This window comes from Bos grunniens, chromosome 5 (genome assembly GCF_055505025.1).
Source record: "Bos grunniens cultivar Pamir isolate PY7600 chromosome 5, Bosgru_T2T1.0, whole genome shotgun sequence".
Classification (NCBI taxonomy): Eukaryota; Metazoa; Chordata; class Mammalia; order Artiodactyla; family Bovidae; genus Bos; species Bos grunniens.
The window spans coordinates 33,105,184-33,117,223 of NC_141169.1; the positions used below are offsets into that span (position 1 = coordinate 33,105,184).

Here is a 12,040-nt window from a genome sequence, read left to right on the forward strand (position 1 = left end):
TTTTTCAGCTCTAGCTTCCAGCTTACTAATTTTTTCCTCAGCCATATCTAATCAGCTACTAAATCTATCCACTGAGTTTTAAGATTCAACACCTTTACTTTTTACTTCCAGAAATTCTTTTTGATTATTTTCCAAGTTTAATTAGTTATTTATAATTAATAAATAACTTATTTCCTGTACTTTTTTGAGTTTCTCTTTTTTCTTTTTAGAACAAACAAACAAAAACCTTATATTCTGGGTCTAAAATTTTAAATATGTAATGCCTTTATCGGTCTAGTTCAGCTGATTCCTCACTCAGTGTGCATTATTTGCATATGTGTTTTGTGACTTGGACCATAAGCTGTAATTTTACCTGAGATTTCACCTGTGGTAAGTCTTTGCTTACTAAGATGTGGTTAAGTTCCTACAGAGAGGATTACAATTGATTCAACCAGTTACCTGAGTAGTACCAACTTGAGATCACTTAAAATTTTCTGTTTGAGTATTCGGGGCAGTGCGGGGCGGAGGGCAGGTGGAATGCAGACCCAGCTGAGCACTGGCTGTGGTTATGAATTCTGAGGAGTTATTTATTATTTTTCCTACCATCCAGAATGACACAGGTCAGATTCCTTGCTATATGGAGGTTTATTTCTCATTCTCCTTACGCAGAGTGTTCTGGGGTATACCTTTGAGAAGCCAACTCTATCAGGATAACCCCTTGGCCATACCTCTCGTCCCATGCAAGAGGGAAAGCCATCCAAGTGAAGGTCAAGTTTCCCAAGGTTTTAAAGACACTTTCTCAGGATGAAGACCAGTTTTGGTCCTTGCTTTCCAACCTGTGTTCCTATTTTCAATTGATCTTGAATTCTGCAGATTTCTTTCTTTTGTGCCAGCTTGGTGATATATTTAAGATTAAATGTTGCTTAATTAAAATTGTTATTTCATCTGAAAGGGTGATTCAAGGCATCTAATCCATTGTACTGTTAGAAATGAACATCTTTTTTAGACTGAGGTTGAGACGAAAGTAATGCAACCTTGACACACACAATTCTTTGTCAATTGTTCTGGTTCCAACACCACTTGTCCTCAAATGCTCTCTACTTAAAGGGTGGCAGAGAGAAACATGGCAATAAATCTTTAATTGCTACAGATCAAATGTAAACGTATAGTCTAATGCAGTAAGATAACAAGTGATTAGAGGGGAGACTATTATTAATCACAAAGCAGGAATTGTATCTCCTCACATTCAGGGCTTTGTCAAGGAAATAAAGCAGCTGTAGGCACCAAATCAGCCTCTCTATCAGGCTAGATTGCATTGTTACAACCGACAGGGTATAAGTTTAAGCCTCATGAAATAGGGGAGAAGATGAGGGGGTGAAAATAATGTAGAAATAAGTATTTCTCTAGAGTTCCAGCTTCCAACATAGAGGAAATGGTTGAATTACTTCAATCATCTCTGGGAAGTAATGGTGGAGATTTTGACATTTTGCTTTTGGAATTCATTTCTAATTCTTGTCAAGACCAAGCATAAGTTTCTTGAGAAGAGAAGAGAACAGGGAACTGGGGTGCTAATATTACTTTAAGGACACAGAACAAAGACTCAGTTGCTGTAATTTATTTTTCTGTGTCCAGCAGCCTGCTCAGCATCTCCATCCCAACCTTGTGAGGAGACAACAGCTGGTGTTTTCATGCCTGGGCACCTGAACTACTTGCCTAGATGTTCTCTCTTGACCTATGCTGACCCATGTTTTAGGTTTCACTGGAAGGAAAGGCAGGGAGAATGTGGGGGAGTGTTGGCAACTGGGATGTTATTCTCCTTTCTAGGCAGGTCTAAGTCATAGATTCATTGACCATCAGCCCTTGATGGCCCTCAGATTCTCCATCACTTGACAGATGAGGAGCCTGGTGGTGAAGATGGTGCAGAGGTGTGTGAAGTAAACTGGGGAGCAGAGGGAGGGCAGAAAAGAAAGACCTGGACAGGAGTAACTGACTTGTCTGGACAGAGAAGATGAGTGGGGAGGAGGAGGGTTAAAGGCTAAAGAGATAGAAATCCCTGATGGTTTGATTCTCTTCAGCACATTCTTTCTGAGCTCAGCAGCTGGCGCTCAGAGGTCAGGCAATTCCTCCCTCCCAGAAACCCCAGCTGAGGGACACTTCTAGAGAATGTGGGTTGAAGGAAGGCCGTCAGTGGTGGCCAAGCTAGGAATTTAAGGGTTACCCTCCTACTCCTTGTTACCCACAAGTGGCCACCACACCCTTTCCTGCTGGTAGCCACTGCCGGGAGAACCTGTCCTGTTTGCCTCTCTGGTTTAATCTGGTTGAAGACCTGTGGCATCAGACTACTAACAGCTGTGGTCCCAAACACACCACAGAGAATTCCACCTGGATCCTGCCTCAGGCGCTGCTTAAATAAGCCAATCAGATCAAAGTATTTCGTTTCTACCCTTCAAGAGATTCTCACACACACAATGTGCTTCCATTTCTCCACAAAGCAGAGGGAAGAGGAGCCAAATGGTGGTGGAAAGAGCAAGACCTGGATTTCAAGGAAGTAGACTTGGCCTCTAGTCCCTGCTCTGCAATTCACCAGTTGTAAATTTGAATGGGTCATCTAACTTGCTGAACTCTCTGGATCTAAATCCTGCTTCTGTGTCCTCTAGAGCACAAGTCTCCAAGGGAAGGTATGGTACATGACCCACTGGGTACAGGAGGATGATAGCAAAGCCTTCCTTTTTCATTTTTTTCGTTTTAACTTTATTTACTTATTTATTTTTGGCTGAGCTGGGTCTTCATTCCTGCAAGGGCTTTCTCTAGTTATGGCGAGTGGGGGCTGCTCTCTAGTCGTGGCGTGTGGGCTTCTCTTTGCGGTGGCTTCTCTTGTTGCAGAGCACAAGCTCCAGGGCACTCAGACTTCAGTAGCTGTGGCTCTTGGGCTCTAGAGCACAGGCTCAAGAGTTGGGCACACAGGCTTATTTGTTCTGTGGCATGTGGGATCTTTCCAGATCAAGGATCAAACTCATGTCTCCTGCATTGGCAGGCAGATTCTTTACCACTGAGCCACCAGGGAAGCCTCTCATTTACTTTTTTATTTTTTAAAAACTAAGTATTAGTGGGACTACCCTGGTAGTCCAATGGTTAAGACTCCAAGGTTCTTCTGCAGAGGGTGTGATCTGGGAAATAAGATCCCACATGCTGTGTGGCCAAAAACAAGAAGAAAAAAAATTAACTGTTGGTATGTTTAATATACAGATTGACACTGCATCCTTAGTTGGTCCTCTTATCAGATGGTCCCATGTCAGGTATGTTGGGTGAGGCATCTGTGTGCAAAGGAGTGTTAGAAAAGTCAATAAAAAGTATCAAGACCATCATTTGCAATATGAATTTACATTCATTAATGTTGATGATGAATCTCACCCCAACTGTATAGTTTGACTTGAAATATGAGCTAATGATTAAACTTTTAAAGTCATATTGGGAAGCCTCATATTCATATATTCATATTTTTTGCCAATTGTTGTTGTTCAGTTGACCTCATAAGCTGCAGCACCCCAGGCTTCTTTGTTCTTCACTATCTCCCAGGGTTTGCTCAAACTCATGTCCACTGAATCAGTAATGTTACCCAACCATCTCATCTTCTGCTGCTCCCTTTCTCCTCTTGCCCTCAGTCTTTCCCAGCATCAGGGTCTTTTCTAGTGAGTCAGCTCTTTGAATCAGGTGGCCAAAGTAACGGAGCTTCAGCATCAGTCCTTCCAATGAATATTCAGGTTTGATTTCCTTTAGGACTGACTGGTTTGATCACCTTGCTGTCCAAGGGACTCTCAAGAAGGTTTCACAATCAGAAATGTTTAGAGATCACTTTCTGGCTATCGGATATGTAAATGGTACAAAGCAGCACAACATCACTACCATTTAGTCCAGAGTGATCCCTGGTGGAAGTGGAGACGAACATCAGCAACACCAGTCTTAACAACGTCAACATCTTTAATGACATAGGGCAATGAGGCAAATACAAAGAGAGGGGTGTCCATTTTCTGTAGTGTTTGTCCCAGGCCAGAGGCCAAAGGAAAAGGAAAAGAGCTGTCAACAGCCACATCTTTCTGGAGTTGAGGCCCCAGGGAAGAGTTGTTTAATGCATTCCTGGGTGACTTACGGAATGTCCTTCCTGTTCTTCTGGAGAAAGAAGCAGGCATGCCCAGGATGGGGCTTGTGAGGCTTCTGCTCACTGGTATGAAGAAAAGGAGATCATTGCATAATCACTTTCTGTGGAGACTTTCCTTTGGGTAGAGGGGGCTTCTTTTGAAAACAGTCAGCCTTTCCCTACTGACCTCTTCAGCAGTGATGTGACACTAAGGGCATTCTTATCTGCTCCCGGGACATCTACTCCCATGCTGTAGAGCCCTTCCACCCACTGGCCTCACCAGGCTCTCCAAAATACACCTCCCTGGAGGAGCGAAATAAGAATTTCCCCAAGGGCTAAGGGATAGGGTCACTTCATTTCCTGCTAGAGTGATAGTAGTTGCTGCAAAACTGACAGCCACAGGCCCTTGTAGGTGGGAAAGGACTTGAGCCTCTTGTTTATTCCACTGGTCTCCACAGTTGGGATGGGGGCTTGAAGAGTCATCATTGTCTGCTGGGGTTTGGATGGGAGCCCAGCAAATACCTGGGAGCCTAGGAGAGCTCTGGAGCTGCCTCTGCTGGGAGATGCAGGTGGGAGTCTCCACCTTCCTCCATCCGGCCCCCAGGCTCCACTTCACTGTGCCAGCAGACGCCATGTGCGGGCCAGCAGGCTGGCAGCCTAGGGCTCAAGGATATGGGGGCAGGTGGGAAAGACAAGTGCCAAAAGCCCCAAGGATGGAGACATGAGCTGGGCTACTGGGAATGGAGCCCTGGGGCCAGACGGATTTGGATTGAATCAACGGTGATGAGCTACTCTGTCTAGGGCAAGCCAAGTCTGTGGACACTCACTTTGTGTGGCCTTGCATGTAACACCTCCACCACTATCCTGTTCTGGGGAAGTCAGGATTCCTGACATGCCATAAAAGTTCATGAGGCTGAAAGAACCCCCCCCAAAGCTGGAAAATGCAGGATCTTGGTAGAATAACAGCTGAGTTAAGGCCACAAAGGCAAACATTGGGTGGATACATGCTTCCTCAATGACTTAACCATGGCAATGTGGCCTTGGATGTAAAATTCTCCAAAGCCATAGACCCTTCATGGGATTCTGAGAGTGCCCTGTGCAAGCCAGGCTAGGCTCTCAAAGGCCTTTCTGGTAATCTCATGTTGAGGGTTCTAAATAAAGGGATCTCGCAATAAAATGGAGTTTTCAAACTTTAGGTCACAACCCACTGTGGATTGTGAAATCAATTTGGTGGATCCCAAAAATAAAGACAAAAGGAAGAAAGGGAGGGAGGAAGGAAGGAAGAGAAAAATAATGTAAACATTGCAGGGCATCTCTTGTTTTATAAAATGTGTATCTGCATGGGTATACTGAGCCATGACAAAAATCACTTCTTACTATGAGTTGCAGTTTAAAATTTGATAAAACTATCCCAGGAAGACCCTTTTGTTTGGGTTGCTTTTACTGCTTACAGTTTCTTCCATTTATTCATTCCATTTTCACCATCTGGAACATAAACAGAGAGAACAACCCTAACATAGCTTAGAAAAAATTAATCAGTTCACCTTTCTGGACTTTTTTTTTTTTTAATCTATAAAACAAGAGAACTAACTGGGATGACCTGGTAGCTTTTGTTTTTATGAATCCATAACTCTGTGTCTCTCTGATGTTAGGGAGTTTGCTGAAAGTGAAAAGTGTTAGTCGCTCAGTTGTGTCCGACCCTTTGCAACCCCATGGACTGTAGACCGCCAGGCTCCTCTGTCCATGGAATTCTCCAGGCAAGAATACTGCAGTAGGCAGCCATTCCCTTCTCCAGGGGATCTTCCTGACCCAGGGATAGAACCCAGGTCTCCTGCATTGCAGGCAGATTCTTTACCATCTGAGCCATCAGGGAAGCCCCAGAGTTTTCTGAGTGAGTGTCTTCCCTTCATTCCCACCATACCCAAAACCATAAAAAATTTTAAGAAGAGGAAAGGGCCCTAAAAAAGGGAAAAGCAAACAGCTAGATTGGAGTGCTCCAGAGAGGGCTCAAAGGGCACATTTTTACCTGGAGAGCAGCCTGGAAGAGGGTAGGGCCTGGAGGGATAGATGAGAGGGAGCAGTTACAGTATTCAGATCAGTTGCTCAGTCGTGTCTGACTCTTTGCAACCCCATGAATTGCAGCACGCCAGGCCTCCCTGTCCATCACCAATGGGGGACGATAAAAGGAAATTGGTTAGGGATGGGGCTAATGAGTGCCACTTCCCCAGGTAGTGCAGTGGTAAAGAATCTGCCTGCCAGTGAAGAAGACGCAAGAGATATGGGTTCAACCCCTGAGTTGGGAAGATCCTCTGGGGTAGGAAATGGTAACCCATTCCAGTATTCTTGCCTGGAAAATTCCATGGACAGAGAAGCCTGGTGGGCTACAGTTGATAGGGTCACAAAGAGTCTAACACAAGTGTGCATACACACAGACTAATGAGTACATGTGCTGGGGAGTGTGATCACATGGCTAATTCTGCCATACTCAGAACCTCTGAGTTCTCCAAGGCTGGGTTATCTAGTTTGTGATCCAATAGATGAAAAGCCTATGGACTTTTTTTTTTTTTTTGAGAGGCAGCATGGAACCATAGAAAGTACAGAGAGATTTGAGTTCAAGTGGTTCTGTCGCTCCTTAGCTGTAAGAGCTCGGATGACTCTGCACAGCAGTTATACCATGGGGAGAGTATTTTCCAGCCTGCCTGACTCAAAATGTCATGATGAAGACCAAATGAAGAGCTGTGAAAAGACACTATCAATTACTATGGAACACTTAGTATTCATTTCTACCACTTTTTGATAAGGTTTATTTCCAAGATGCCAGGTTCACCTGTCTGGCCAAATAAGCACTACAAAGTGACTTCTGAGTGATCAACTTCTTCCAGAGGTTCATGGAACTTCCTGAGGGTGTTTCAAGGTGTTGGTTGTTAGAGGTTTCCTCTTAAACTCTCTTGCCCATGAAAATAGCTGCTAGCTTTCCCATGGTGCTCTGCCCAAGGGGATCCTTTCTTTTGCTTTCATTACAAGCAGGGAATCCATCCATCAGGCTGGCAGAATCTTCTAAGGGGCACTTCCTTTCATCTGTTTTCTCAGAATGGATAGCCCATTCCCAAGGTCAATCAATCTGTGTTTCTTCTGTATTTTAAAACCTTTCCAGAGAGAAAGTGTCAATGATATTCTCTTAATGAATTGTTTCAGTGCTTAATAAACTTGACTATTTAAAGTTTCTTCTTTCTTTTTAGCCTTGGTCCCTTTCTCTTGAGCCAGTTATTGAGAGTTTGAGAGGGCTGGGTTATCCTACAACCTAGCATAACTGTTTCAGAAATGGATGAGGCCACTGCAGCGACAGACTTATTGAGCGTTAGAACTGCCCCTCATTGCATAGCTGTGTAATGTTGGGCAAATCACTTAACCTCTCTGTACCTCAATGTCCCACCTGTTCAGCTTGTCCCTCTGAGCCGTGGTTTCCACCTCTATAAAAGGTGAATGGCAACCTCTTCCCTGCCTAAACAGGGGTACCGTCTGGTGGGTGACTTCCTGGGCATCTCTATTATAGAACATTAGGTTGTAATTACTACTTATACATTCTCCCACTGGACAGTGAGCTCTAAGGAGGGATTTGGGCTCTCCTCTAGCATCTACAGCGGTGCCTAGCACATGGCCATTCGCATTTTCTACGGCGAATTTTCCGCATCCACCTACAATTCCAGGTCTCAGATGTACTTCGCACCTCCTTCCATCTCTTCACACCAAGGTCGCATGGCATGGTTGGGTGGGTAGTGTTGGGGACCAGGGCCCAGGGAAGCTGAGACTCAGCTTGCCTGGATGACTTTCGCGACAGGCCAAGTACGTGGTCAGCCGTGGTCGCGCCTGTGAGGACATTGAGTAGGGATGACAGTGCAACTCCAGACTCGACTTCGGCCCCGTTTTCCTTCGCTCTTTTAGTGTGTGGGATCGGGCTGAGTTCCCCGGCGCTCGGGGGAGTAGCGCGAAGGCGGCTGGCCCCCAGTCTCCCTAGAGCGTTGGGAGAACCGCTCGTGCCGGCTGCAGGCGCCTCCGCCCCTCTTTCCGAGACCAGTAGACGACAGAGATGTCCTGGCCGGGTCATCCCAGGTGGGGGTGACGCACCTGGAGGAGGCGTCCGCAGAGAGTTGGATAGAACCACGACAACTGGAGGAGAGGGGAAGCATCACGGATTATCGCAGGCAGACACGTGGATCTGCACACGTATAACCATCGAAAGCTCTCGCTCACGGAAGGCAGAGCTTGCCTGGGCCCATGGACGGCAGTCCTGGACAGTCTATACTGGGCAGTCTCCCAGGAGAGAGTGCGGTGGTTGATTCCAAGTCAGGATGGTTGCAGCGAGGTTGGAGCGCTTGGCAAGTGAAGACTGGACCTGTGGGTGGGGCCGGGGCGGAGCTGGCTCGGGGGCGGGGCATGCGGGGGGCGGGGCCAGGTGCTGGGTTGTCTCCGCCTGTCAAAAGGCAGCCGCGGAGCCCCGGGCGCCGGGAGCGCGGAGCAGCGTGCCCACCCGCAGGACCAGGTGCGCACCCGGGAGTGGCGGGGCGAGGGGGGTCCCAGGATCGAGATTAGGCGGCGTAGGGTTGGGGGCTTTGGGAATTCCGGACCTCAGTGCCCCGGAACAAGCACTAGAGTCTGGGCAAACTTGGCGACTGAGAACTGGGCTTTCGTGCCCTAAGGCTGGGGCACTAAGGGGATCCTGAGGTCTGAGAAAGACCTGAAGTTCGTGCCAGGCTGGCACGGGGAGCGGCGAGCTCCTCGGGGCTCAAACAGCTGAACGCAGAAATGCTGCCCCGGCAGGGTGCTCCGCATTTGAGCAATCAGAAGCTTTTGCGTCCTTCCCCAGTCTGGGCGCGGGAGGAATAAGACAGAGAAGGATTGGCTCTCGGAGGTGCTGAGGTCTTCTGGGGGTGGGGTGTGTGTAGCCTTGTTATCTTGTAGGGCCCATGTATGGTCACCTGCGAGGATGGAGTTGGATCTTTTAAGTGGAGTTTTTTCTTTTTTCCTTGACTTAAAAAAAAAACAAAACAAAAAACAACTTACCGATTATTTTAGACCTGGTTGACCCTAGCGCACTGGACTTACTTTTTCAAGAAAGCCCTTTCATAGATGTCCAGATGAACCTGGGAGACAAGCATCTAACTGAGGAGGGGGCTCAAGGAGTAGTTTCTACTGGAGGAATGAGGAGCCCCACATCTGTGGGTGGTGGGTGGAGAGGGTTTCAGGGGAAGTATGTAGGAGGAAACATCATATGGTCTCCAGGGAGCAGGTGGACACTGTCCCCTCCCCACCATGGACCACTGAGATGGAGACCCAGGCTGCCTGGGCTGGGGGATCCCTGGGTCTGTGAGCCCAGGCCCTTCCCGCATCTTGTCCTCCTTCTCTTCCTCCTCCGTGTGGTGAGTGAGTCAGCCAGCCTCCTGTCTGGGCTCAGTTGCAGCCAGAGGGGCCAGAGCCCAGGCAAGCAGTTGGGCAGGCATTTTCTGAGCATTGCAAAAGCTCTCCTGGGCAGAGTTCAGCTCTGCGCCAGCTCCCTGCTGGAAGCCGGTGGTGGCCACTCCTGAAGGGGACACAGCACAGCAGTGATTATGGGATGGCTATGGTATGACTCCAGGATGGGTTGACAGTGAAGGGACTGTGGCTTTGTGGTAAATCTACATCTTATTCTCCTCGGATCAGGAGGTGCATCCCAGCACTGCAGACTTTTCCAGTCCCTCATTCCATGTTTGCCTAGATATCTTGTTAGCTGCCAGTGTCTTAGTGGGATGGCTATGCACAAGAAATCAGGGAAGATTCTGGGAAGAGAGAAGCCATGGTGTTGGCAAAGGTTTTAAGTTGGGCTGGGAAATAGGTTTGCTGAGGTGGAAATGGATTATCTGGACACTGGAGCCTCAACTCTGTAAACCAAGAGTGTCATGTTTGGGGGAGACCTTCCCCATCGCATCCTTGTCAAAGTGCTGGAGGAGATTGTAGGTCCTTCTGAAATGGTGTCAGACCAGGAGGTTGTTACTAAGACTTCACATTTCTGTCTGACTTTTGTTTTGGGTGCTTCCGATCCTTGGGCAAAAGTAGGAGCCCCAGAACTCTTCCCGTCCCGCACCACCACCATGTCAGTAGCCTCTCTGGACCCATTTGAGGAGAACACACAGCCAGGCCATGGGGCTGACTCAAACTGCAGAAAGCTGGGGAATTCACAGTATGTGCTCTGGCTAGGTCCCATGGCTTCAGTTTGGCTGTCCCTGGTCAACCACGACTTGGACCCTTTCCAGGGTAATGGATAAGAAAGGAGGAAAGAGAAAAGGCATAAGAAAAGAAGAGAGCGGGAAAAGGAAGAAGGGGAAGAAGAGGGCTAGGAAGTTTTTCTGATTCCTCACAGATCTTCAGCCAAGGCTGTCACTTTATTCAAATAAATATTGTAGAGAGTCTGATGCTGTGTGAGGTGCCCTGATTACTTGTGTTTGTGAGTTCTCAGTCTTCTTTCCCTATTTGACCTCAGAATTAATCTCCTTTGGAGACTGAGTCCCAGGGGAAACACCAAGAGGTCTTCTTGGACTCCCACCCTCTACTCCCAGAGCAAATAGCCAGGGCCAATGCCAGTGCCTTCCACATTTGGAGGAAAGCCTGGGGCCTCATGGGCCAGACCAAGACAGGAGAAGGACTTGCAGTTGTTCATTTCTTTACCCCACATCCTGAGAAGGCAGCAGCCGTCCTGCCTGAGAACCAGAGTTTCTCTACTAGAAACCGGCTGGTGCCTACATCCAGCATGTGGGTTCCAGGGGCCAGAGAGCCAGAGTCATGAGCACCTGGAGGTCTGAGCTGGGATGGCTCTTCAGTGTGTTGCTAACAGGATGAGCTATAGGAGCTCCAGCTTTCCATTTGTCACTGTTTATGTGGGCTTCCCTGGTGGCTCAGATGATAAAGAAACCACCTGCAACGCAGGAGACCCAGCTTCGATCCCTGGGTTGGGAAGGTCCTCTGGAGGAGGAAATGACTACCCACTCCAATATTCTTGTCTGGGAAATCCCATGGACAGAGGAACCTGGCAAGCTACAGTCCATGAGATTGCAAAGAGTCAGACATGACTGAGTGACTAACACTTTCACTTTTCTTTCATGTGTGTTTTGGCTGCAGGAAAAGACAAGTAAGCAAATGATAACATTTGCTTCAGAGCTTCTTGTGTGCCCAGCATGGTACTAGGTCCTTTGAGGGATGACAGGGAGCAGAATGCACCAGATTGGGCCTCCTCTCGCTAGACGGTCTGAGCCCAGGCTTGGCAGTGGGTCCTGGGCCCTCCCTCCACTACTGTCCTGTTCTTAGGAGATCCAGCTGGGCAGAAGCCGGCCAGGCTGTCGCTTGGGACCGGTATGGTCTTGATACTTCTAGTTACACTTTGCTCTGATTCCCCATTGACTTTCTGTGTCAGTCCCCTCTTGGATGTGCTAGAGAGAGTGATTGTATAATTTATTGCCCGAACTGGGACCGAAAGAGGTGAGATGAATAGTTCTGTCGGGACAATAGACAGAAACCCAAGTTGTTCAGGACAAATTGGAACATTAAGGCTTCTAACGAACCCCACCACAGACCCCATGGAGGCCCTGGTGTGGAAGGAAAGACAGCTGAGTGTGGGCTTAATGAGGAGAAGATGGGGGTGGGGCTTAATGATGAAGGGAAGTCGGGGGTAACCTGTAATGCGGCATTACGCCAAGTGCAGTCTCACCCTGAGGACGGTGCTGTTCCTCACTCCCCTCTCTCAGGACCAGCCTACCATTCACTCCCTTTCCCTTCCCCATGACTTTCCTACACCCTTGACTTGTGACCGGCCTCACCTTTGGTTTTCCTGCTCCACCCCTACCTCAGACAGGGACAGGAAGGCCTGCCAACTCCCCTTCAGGTGCCCCTGGGGGAACC

General features: G+C 48.0%; 1 protein-coding gene across 2 annotated transcripts in view; it reads left to right on the forward strand.

The window, feature by feature from the left end:
* Window positions 1-12,040, forward strand: part of VDR (vitamin D receptor) — a 92,481-nt gene that overhangs the window by 25,266 nt on the left and 55,175 nt on the right. The window contains exon 2 of one of the 2 annotated variants that reach the window (XM_086399753.1): window positions 2,472-2,657. The gene's annotated coding sequence lies outside the window, so the exon portion shown is untranslated. Of the gene's footprint in view, window positions 1-2,471; window positions 2,658-8,559; window positions 8,655-12,040 lie in introns of those variants that run through there. The other variant, XM_086399752.1, reaches the window with a different exon arrangement.